This window comes from Scleropages formosus, chromosome 15 (genome assembly GCF_900964775.1).
Source record: "Scleropages formosus chromosome 15, fSclFor1.1, whole genome shotgun sequence".
In the NCBI taxonomy this organism is placed as follows: domain Eukaryota; kingdom Metazoa; phylum Chordata; class Actinopteri; order Osteoglossiformes; family Osteoglossidae; genus Scleropages; species Scleropages formosus.
In genome coordinates this window covers 10,592,798-10,604,097 of record NC_041820.1, presented here as the reverse complement: position 1 = coordinate 10,604,097, position 11,300 = coordinate 10,592,798, and the positions used below count along the sequence as shown (strand labels likewise).

The following is an 11,300-nucleotide window of genomic DNA, read 5'->3' as shown; positions in this document are numbered from 1 at the left end:
TGCTTTAAGTAACTCCCCCAGACTAGAAGTCTAACACTGGAAATGGAAACAAGGAACAAAGACTTAAATTAAGCCGCTTCCACATTTTAGACAGCATTTACAATCAGTTAAAATTTCTATTTACCCTAAACTTAAACAAAAACAGCTAATGAGGCATCTCTATGATTGGACTTGCCCAGCCTTCTGTCCCCTTCAACTTCTCAGCCTGAATCAGAAGCAATACTGGTTTGCCAATTAAACAGGAGTCTGACCTAGGGCCAGGATGAGACTAAAATTTAGGTCAGTGAGATGCAAAACACAGCAATTGCACTGGTACTGTAGCGTCAAAGCCATACGATGCCACTAAATGAAATAGAAGGATTAAGGTCTCCAAACAATTCTTGCATCTGAAACATAAAAAAAGCCAGCAGCATTCATTTAAGATGGTATGCTGGTGCTTGTTAACTACTCTGCTATAAACTACTTTGCTGAGCATGAATTCTTTAAAATAAGAAAATTACCCATCTATGAATGTCTACATTAGAAATTTGGGAATGAGATAGGAAAAAGTGTGTGAATATTCACATGCAACTGATCATGATATTAGAATGAAACAGTAGTACTATGTTCAGATGTGATTCAGAACTTTGAGTTATGAGTGATGATCAGCATGCACATCATCAAATGGGGGATAAAAAAAAATAATATTACACAGCATTGCACAGCTGAGAAGTTTATTGAATTAATGGTGGAATGTCTTATCAGTGTAGTGTGAACAAAAATAGAAGCTCAAGTTAGAAATCAGATGCCCAGGGATCAGAATGGCAAGATCACCATCGGTCATATATTTAACTAGGTGGGATGAGGAGCTTGGAAGAGGGACCAAACGGATCAGTGAATCACACATGGAGAGGCTAAAAGACTACATCTGATAGTGAAGCAGCTGTGAAACTCTTCACAGCCAGCAAGCCCAGTACAGTACTGCATCATGAATAAGCTCTGCAATCTGCTTCCCCTTTTTTAAAAGAGAAGTGTAGGTTTAGAGGGGGATGGATGGGTATTCTTTAACCTTGAAGAATGAAGATATTGAGATACTGACACTGTGCTAACAGCTCTTGCTCCAGATGAGTTCAATTAAGAGGCATGTCTCTCAGTTTAGTCAAAAACTCAAATCAAAATAAACTACATGGAATAGAATAATGACCCTAGGATCAAGACAATTTATAGATATTACATTTACATTTATTTAGCAGACCTTTTTCTCCAAAGCAACTTCCAATGAACTCTATGCAGTGTTATCAGCCCACACACCTTATTCACCACGGTGACTTACACTGGGTCACTCATCCATACATAAGTGGAACACACTCTCTCTGTCACTCACACACTATGGGTGAACCTGAACAGCATGTCTTTGGTGTGTGGGAGGAAACCCATGCAGACATGGGGAGAACATGCAAACTCCACACAGACTGAGCAGGGATCAAACACATGTCATCTTACACCACCCAGACGCTGTGAGACAGCAGTGCTAATAGCTGTGCCACCATGCTGCCCTTAAAGATAATAAAGATATTAAGACTGTTAGTTTTCTTTTACTATAGAAACTGTCTAAATGACACTCACATTTGAACCTCACCACCTGTTGTAGAATCCTTGATTAAAGTACTTTGCCTGAATTGATACAGTATACATTACCCAGCTCTATTTATGGGTAAATCATTTTAAATAGTTTGCAAACATAATATTGTAAGTTGCTTTAAAGAAAGCATAACCAAAATGAATAAATAATAAATCCCCAAGTAGAATGATCATTGCATAGAATATCTGACATCTGCTTTAAGCTGGGGTGGAAGGGGGTAATCATGGCACAGCACTTTCCACGAATAAAATTAACGAATTTGTTTAATTTTCTACACGACCACACACCACACTAACGGTAAGGTTTTTAAGAAATAACTATATGTAAAAGATATAATTTTAGCTTTTCATTTTCCCAGAAACACTCAGCACATAGAATCAGTTGCACTCTGATTCAAGTTCTCTTCTAAACATCTGCTTAGAAGCAGTGTTCTCACAGCCCAATATCTACTCCTCAACTCACACGCAAGTCACTGTACAGAAGAGTGAGCCAACTTAAGACAATGATCTCTGATGTACTTGTGAGATCTATCATTTTCACCCATTCCTTCTCAAACCAAGGATACAGCATCCTGCGTTAACAAGCTTCCTGGCCACACGGAATGACCTTTGGATTCTGAGTGACTGTGGTGCCAATCTCTTGGGAGTCTCCCATCACACTATCAAACACGAGGCGTAGAATGACAAGATATTACTCATATCAAAGACGAACTGTGAAAATGGGGGGGACCAGCGGTAATGAAAAAGTGGAAGGACGAGTACAGGTGCTGGAAGCAGGGCCTTCTCGGCTTTTTTTGGCTTCAAAGGACACACAGTGCTGCGTAGCAGAGAAGGCACGCAGCGGGAGCGATCTGAGACAAGAACAAAAAGACCAGCTTTCCCATGGTGCCAATTCATTTCTCCTTATGAAACTATTTAAGTTGGAGGGTTTTTCTCTGCAAGGTTCTCAGTTAGAAGAGACCATCGCTATATTAATTTCATCCCTTTACCTTTTTCAACCCTGGGACCTATGACCTGCCTTACCTGTATAAATAGTAAGAACTCATTTACCAGCAAGAAAGCGCTGAGGGGCAAACATGTCCTGGGTAATGAAGTGTTCAGCTTGTGCATGATTAACCAGCTGGCGGAGGAGGGGCAGGAACCACAGGCCATGAAATAAGGGGGAAAATTGATTAGCAATTTTCATTTACACAGCTAAACAAAATCTACTTTGCATATCAGGCTAGTAAGTTAGTGGCAGCCACACATCAACCGTCGCCAAAATACGACAGCTTCTGTTCAGAGTGTGACCGCTTTTGTTTGCAAAAAATATTGCAGTTGTACATGTGGAAACTCAAATCATGAGCATATAAAATCTGGCATTTCTTAAAACACTAACTAAACTAAATATTCCAGAGGGAAAATAACTGTTCAGTTGTACTGGGACCCCATGTTTGATGCAAATTCAAGACCATGAATCAGCTAAACAAAGATAATGAGTTTTTACTAATGCTGATGTTCCCTGAATTTTATCAGCTGTTTCTGGGTCCATATTTGTCTGCATTTGTATCAGCAAACTTTTAAAATCAGCATTATTTATGTTATTCTATTACTTAAACTAGGGGGTGCGGTGGCGCAGTGGGTTGGACCACAGTCCTGCTCTCCGGTGGGTCTGGGGTTCGAGTCCCGCTTGGGGTGCCTTGCGACGGACTGGCGTCCCGTCCTGGGTGTGTCCCCTCCCCCTCCGGCCTTACGCCCTGTGTTGCCGGGTAGGCTCCGGTTCCCCGTGACCCCGTATGGGACAAGCGGTTCTGAAAATGTGTGTGTGTGTGTGTATTACTTAAACTGGTTTTCAAACGAATCTCTGCAGAATTACAATTCTACAGTCCGAAGCCAATATTAGGTACATAATGTACACAGCTTTCCATTGCCTTTCATTACAGTAGAGTATTTAATTTCCAGTTCATAAAGCAAATCTGTTACATTCACTGTTAACTTGGCTAATATTGATTTGTGAACAATACTATATAATGATAGAGTAACAGACAAACAGCCCATTTAAACATCCCTACTGCTATTATTAACCTTCATTTAGCCAGCGTCCTTGTACAAGGCAGCTTATGTTAAATAGCAGCTTTGGAATGACATACTGATGTATAAAGCAGAGTATATACACTGTATCAATTCATGTTACTCCAGGATACTACAGCAGGAGAAAGATTAAAACCACATAGTTTCAGTTTGGTGATAGCCCTAACCACTCTGCTACACCAGCTTCCCGTTATTTATAATTCAATCAATAATTTTTGTTGCCCATATTTCTCAACTAAAGCAAATGGTGTTTTTCTTCTAGACAATCATGCTATATTTGTGTGTACATATCTGATGGATAAAACTTCATGGTTTTTCAAAAAATAACTGCATACACAACCCATACATTCATCATCAGGTTCAATAATCCCTACTTCCCATGCAAATTATGGCCTATGCATTCGTATGCATTTGCTCAAACCAGCTATTGCAGCATTGTACACAGCACTTCCCCATTACTTTCCAAGTTAAACTAAAACACAGATTTGGATGTGTGTTTGAATGCAGCTCAGTCCGTTTTCACAGTCTCCACGTTCCCATGGGTTTCCTCTGAGCGCTTTGGTTTCCTTCCACAGCCCAAAGACACATGTTTCAGGTAAACTGAAGACTGAATTGCCCACAAATAAATACCATGAGGAGACAAAATGCATTTGTTCTAACCCAAACAGTAACTCTGAACATGCAAAATCTAAATACAACAGTAGAAAACAGGAAAACAAGTTTTACTAATTATTTAAATGAACCTAAACTGGCTGCAAGTTCTACAATTAGATTAATTTCTTGTTAGCTAGAGGAACAGTTAACTTTACTTAAAAGCCAAATTTTCTCTGAAAGTTTTTACCATTAGGTTTCACCCCTTTCATGCTTGGTGAAAGGCTTTCATATGCTGTATAAAAGGGAAAAAAGACTTTGTAAATACTATTTGTATGCAAATACTTTCTAAAAGTTGCCAGATGACCTGACACAATCAAACTTTAAACTGTGTCTTACCAATACGGAACTATTGTTAATTATTTAACAAAGCTTTTTGTAAAGATGAGGCAAGTCAAAGACACAAGATCAAAATATCTGTGCAGCACGTCCTAAACATCAAAGATCAGACACTGATCAGGACTTTGGAGTTTCTAAATTCTTCAAGCATAAAAGTATCCTATAGAGTATGCTAGACACACAAAGTACGGAAAAATACACGACGTGACAAGAGCCCAAATTATACAAGACTAATGGATTCATGAAAGGTACTGTTAAAACACAGATTTATAAGATCAAAGGTACAGTGGACTGGCTTTTAACTAATAATGTGTAAAGTATGCCAAGTCCTTTTGGACATCTGTAAACTAAAAATAAAAACGGCTGTAGGTGTATCAAGCTTCCTTTTTGCTTTTTTCCTGTTAAATTAATAATTCCAGCAGAGCTCACCACCAAGCTTCAGTACAATGCTAAATGGCTATTTAAAAAAAAATAAATAATAAATAAAAAAAAAAACCACTTTGTTTATCAATCTCCTCTTGACTGGTCCTCAGTGCTCAGACCATCTCCTGTAAACCTCCCTACAAATTAGTGCCCCATAATGTTACAGGCAATGAAGTATGGCGCCTGACCCAAGCCAGGTAGCAACAGATCCTGGTTAGCAAAAACAAACAGATGGGCAGTGAACAGTAGACAGCTAAAGCAGAACAGGCCAAACTTCTTAGTAATACACTGTACACAACTCCAAATTTAATTTTCTGCAAGATTACACACGATAATTACTAGCTTTATAAATGCCATAACTAATGGCTTCCAATTAGAAGATCTATAGGAATCGATCTTTTAACAGAAAGACTCAGTATAACACTCTTGTGCTGTGAAAGAGGGGCATTTTTATAGTAGGCACAAAGATGTGATTACTAAAGTTTTGCACAGGTCTCATTTCATCATGCATGCTTGCATCAGACTATGTAAGTCTCACATATGGCCTCTTAAGTAAGGAGAACCCTCTGCCAATAAAAAAAAAGAAAAAAAAAAAAAAGACTGACATGACCCCCACTCTTACTGAAACGATTGCAATTTCAAAGCAAAAATAAACTACCACATCTAAATTTTACGTTCCAAATTCTTGGTTGCTAAAAATAATATCAGCATTTCATAATATGTAAGTATCTCTGAGTATTTCAAAATTTTAATGAAATTTTACTAGATACTTTCTAGAAAATCATAAATGTACATCAAAGCATTGCTGTATATTGACAGGAACAAGTAAAATACCAAGAGCTTTTATATCTTCAGTAAAGGCATTATTACATAAACATGGATAGCACAACTGATATGTAGACAAAAGAATGTGTGCAGGTTTTACAAAAAGCATTAAAAGGTTAGCAACACAACTAATCGTTAGAACTGCTATGGTCCATATTTATTAAAAAAAAATACAGTTATGGTTTAAGATGGAAGGATTAAGACATTTCTTTTCCAGTAAATATCATAAGGAACTTAATATTGCCTCATGATGCTGGTATGGAATTTTCAACAAAATGTATACATCAGCCTCATTGTTTACGTGTTAATTATTCAAAGAGAAAGAGATAGCTGGCTCCACTACTAAAACATTTATTCCTGGATGTATTTCCTCTAGGAAGCTATAATTCTTTTTGCATTTGATGTCTCGACATTAAAAACCATAAACATTGAAGACACAAAGAAAAAAATAAAATCACAAGGAGCATAAATTCAACATACCTTTATAACATGACAGATTTTTACCTAATTACACTATTTTTTAGCAAAGAAAATATTTTCACTGATATAAGTGGTACTGATACAACTTACAATAAGTATTCGTGCCAAGTGCATTTTAGCTCATGGGAACAAGGAACTTGCCACAAGAAAATGCCAATTAAATTGAAAATGGGAGATTTTCTTCATTATTCATATGGTAATTAATTCCAATGCAAGTCTGATTGAATCTGTACAATCGCTGACATTAGAAACTTCCTGAGATATATATGTTCTAAAATCACTGGTTTTCACAAGGAACTTCTGTTGAAGCAGAATCCATACTGTATGCTGTAATAGACATTAGGCCTAGATTATGCTGAATAGGAAACATCTGAACTTGACAGACAAAGTATAACAGTTGAATACTAATTTAAAGATCAACTTCCCTCTGAGTCTCTCAGATTTCACAAGGCTTTCAGTCAGAAAGCAAACCATGTATTAAGAATAGAGTCTTAAATGAACAGGATAGAGTGTACAAACTATTTCAAACAACTAGTTGGATTCCAAGTCACACTTCCTCTAAAATACAATTAAAGAGAGCTCAGGTCTTTGCTTTTAAACTGGGCATTTGCAGTGTGCCGTGAAGCAATGCATGAAGTCCCATTAAAATAATATCTGACCAAACCACCACAACTAGTCATTTATATTGTTTAAAGAAAGCCAATGAGGTTTTGAACCCATGGATAACACATTAAACATATGAAGCAGAGACTCAACATTTCATAGGTCAAAACCGAGAAAAGGCGGAGTTTCTGTTAAAAAAAGGCAAGTTAATTAAAAGTTTTCACCAACAAGGTAAACCCAGAGTCCTCCACTGATAGATGCAAAGATGATGTACTATGCCTCTGGTTTGAGGTTGATATAAACCAACACTACGCTATGCAAAAGAACATTCGCAAATGACCACTGCATATTTTAATAATTGAACATGTGACCTCAATTGCTCAGAAAAATCCCCATTACATATCACAGAGTTTTTTGCTCTAAATAATTTTAGTTAGATTAACATATACATAGATTTGGTTAGATTAACACGTACACATTTCTGCAATAAAATTTTGGCGAATATTTGCATCTATGACTATACAACATCAAAGCAAAGATACATTGATATTGCATTATAAATTATGTTTTTCTAAGGGGAGTTGACATATGGGACACTGCTAGACATGTCAGAAAGAAGGATTCCAGGGCTTTTGAAATGCAGAAGTAGAGAATATTAATTGCATGTCACAGAACAGAGTATTGCTCTTCCAGGCTATAACCTTACTGATACTGCTGTGTAGCCATTAAGGAAGATTACATTATTGCAATCTACATGACACCAAAAAATAATATTTCTAAATACAATCATTAAAAGAATTTCTTAACAAGAAATACCAAATACAAATGACATGTATTACAAACTACAAGAAGATTGCCAAGGTTACAACACACTTCACACACACAGACTGCTACGTACCACACAGTAGCAGGCACACAGAAGAGGTAAACAAAGTTTGGCATGCTACACTGAAACATACGGCACTTTGCATTTGGAATAATCCCCTGTCAAAAGCATGAAGCATATAAACATAATCAGACGATTTCGGGAAACACTGGACATCAACACCTTTTTTTCCGCTTGGCAGGTCAGCGCCAGGCAGCAGGTCGCTCTACACCCCGCTGTCAAAGCCGTACAAGTGCACGTTACTTACACCGGTTCCTGGCTTCTTCCAAGAGTTTTGGTGCAGTTTCAAGGGCAATCGCTCGCCGGCTGCCTCCTTCCTCCTCTCTCGGGCGCCGCGACACAAAAACACAGCGCTCTCCCTCAGCTCTTCTGGTCGGGGGTGCTGTGGCTCTCTCAAAATCATTAAGCGGGACTGATCTTGGCAAGTGCGGGCTGCTGGAGAGCAATGGGGGGAGGAGGGGGAGGCTGCTCGTCGTTGCCGTACGAAGCGGCTTGCCTTCCCTGCCTGTGCGCTAGTAGGAGAGGCAGCTCACAGCTCACAGCTCACCGGGCCGAGCTCCTATTGCAGCCCTGCGGGAAAGAGCGGCTTTACTGAAAAAGCCACCAGCATCACATTTCAAGAATAGCCCGAGCAGCCAGGACTGAGAGATGGCAGCTGACTTCCACACAAGGGCAAACGCGACGCTTCACTTCCGAGTCCCCGAAGCATCTCTGTCTCAGGTGGAAAAAGACTCACTGAAAACTGAAGGCGCTCCTGCAGACAGTTGGGCATAGAACTGTCCCTGTCTTTTTCTGCTGTGCTGCCCAGTATTGTCTGCCGTCTTTTTTCTAAAATCACCTCTGCTGCGCCACACTTGTATCAATAGAATAATAAAGAATGAGGAGCAGCACCTGTGCTTATTATTAATCATTTTAGCTCCATTTTCGCTAATCATCCAAAGAAATAAGAGGAGCGCAATAGAAACGGCACACCGATTTTGTATTTACGAAGACACGAAGTGATACTTGTAATCCAAAAAAGCTGTACGACGCAAAGTCAACATCTCAACGTGTTGAGATTTAAACCAGGAGCAGACTCGTGTGTGCTGAAACATACATACATAGAGTTTGGGAGGTGAAGGGAGTTTTTTTCGCTATCTTCTAGAGTATGTGATTCAAGATGCTACTTAAATTTGACATCTAGTTAGGGTAACACAAAAGCAAAAGAGCCCCCCTCTCTACAATGCTGTGTAAAAGTAGTTCTCGAAAGCAGTCATGTGGAGCGAACGAAGTACAAAATTGCGCATTATGAAGCGACGTCCTACAGCGGGCCTATTTTTCCACTGGAAATAAATGCGGAACGTTGTACACGCAGCAACATTTCCCCAAGTCTGCTCGTAATCACTCAAAACGACAAAACAATCAAAATATAATTCAAACATTTTAGAAGATTTAGCGTGAAAATTAATAGTGTAAAGCCTAATCACTCCACTCTTAAGTCACTTTTCTCTAGACTAATGTAACTTAGAACGATATATTACTCACTATGCAACTGCGTAACTTGCACTGGATCAACTTAGGGTACCTAAGTACCTTGTTCAAGGATACTACATACAGCAGACAGTATGTAGTATCCTTAAACAAGGTACTTACCCTAAGCAGAGAGGAAGACAGTAACATCAACCAACACCCCAGCTGCGAATGACTTTCGCACGCCCTTCTTATGTGTTACAATGTAACAGTGGAAAGGAGTTGCTGTATTATGGGTGTTTATTATTCAGGATGCTGTGCGTACATTACGGCAGCACTGCGAGTGGGACGAAGCAGTAGCCTAGGGATGGACAAACAGTCTTCACACTGTGCTGTAGGATACACGGAAGATATAAGAAGAACTTACATTTATTGATCTAGCTGATGCTTTTCTCCAAAGCGACTTATATATGCTGATCTACCTACAACTACGTACCCTTTTATACAGCTAGTAATTTAACTGGAGTAATCTAAGGGTAAGCACCTTGCTCAAGGGTACTACAGCCAGAGGTGAGATTCGAACCTGCGACCTTTGGCTCTAAATGAAGCAGCTGTAACCACTACACTGCCAGCTGTCCCCCTTTATCCTTCGTTACTTCAAATCGAGCAACCATCCGCGACTCCACGTTCAGCAGGACCTCTCTTCAATTCAAACTGACTGGGCACTTTAAGAGCGATGTACTACTATTACTTGAAAAATGACCAAATGGCGAAAATGTAAAGCATTTAAGGACCCGCGAGAAGATCCACAGGCGGATTATTCGATACCAGGAGAGCAGGAGTCGTTTGTTCAGCTGTGTTGGTGTCCTTGTGTCCCTTCAACCGCGTCTGTCCACCTCCTCCTCTGCCTCAGAGTCACTGGGGTGGAGAAACACGACCGAGATTTTAGTAATATTAATAACAATAATAATAAAATTGAATAAGAGGAATATCATTTTGAGTGATGGGAAAAGGCAGAGCCAGTTCACTCCTGGCCGTTAACGGTCGTTTAATAACCGTCGCCAAACGTCTCAAGGACACGTCGACGGACGGTGCCCATTTTCGCCTGAGAAACACCTTCTTCAAAGTTACCTCAGCACTTCCAGAAGAGTCGCGTTATTCGCCTAGAAACGGCCTGTAATAATAGCTAAAGCTGTAATATATTATTAAAAACATGCAAATGAAGATTTCTGGCACTACGACACACACAATTTTGAATTTCGCCCTGTGCAAGTTCCTGGTTTTGACACTAAAAAATGCCCACGAATTCATTGTATACATAGATAGATTTTCAAAGGTACCTGGATTTAAGACGAGCTTTTTTTACGGTAAGCCTGTCATGATACGACATGAAAAGTTGAGGAAGGTATAGCAAACGTTTGGGAAAGCGCACAGTGCGGCGCGTGCTTCAGATGTGAGGCTTGTCCCATTGCACCTTAGAAGTAGTGAGATGCATGGCGCGTGTCCAGGTGAAACGAGCTCTTAAAGGGAAAGGAGCCGCTTTCTCCCCCTGTGCAGGTGCACTTCCACCGTGCTGCGAACACTTTGCGGTCTGGGGCGCACTTCACTGAGCGTTACAATTCCCCCAAATGCAGTTCTTACTAATTCTACAGTTTCGGGATTTTTTTCTCAGTAAAAGGATAAGAAAAGTGTGTTTGCATGTGAAAGGGCTAAAAGGTATAGGGATAACTGCCAAAATGAGAAGAAAGGTAAACTCATTTCATTAGCAAAGCTCTTTCCAGAGAGTGCATTATTATTATTATTTGTAATTTGTCTAACAGCTGTACTGAAAGCAACTTATATTTCATGAACCTTTTATATAGCCATGGTTTTTTATTTTATTTTTCTCACTGTGGTGTGTAAACAATCAAGGTGATTCAATCTGACAGAACAGAGCCCAAGAAGTCTTGTCTGA

At 39.4% G+C, this 11,300-nt stretch overlaps 1 long non-coding RNA gene across 1 annotated transcript; it reads right to left on the bottom strand.

Moving 5' to 3' along the window:
• Positions 1–7,371: 7,371 nt before the first annotated feature.
• LOC108921647 (uncharacterized) lies at positions 7,372–10,840 on the bottom strand. The gene is made up of 3 exons (XR_001965073.2): positions 10,687–10,840; positions 10,175–10,264; positions 7,372–8,467 (listed from the first exon to the last, which is right to left on the bottom strand). It is a non-coding gene; the product is annotated as an uncharacterized LOC108921647 (long non-coding RNA).
• Between the last annotated feature and the right edge of the window lie 460 nt (positions 10,841–11,300).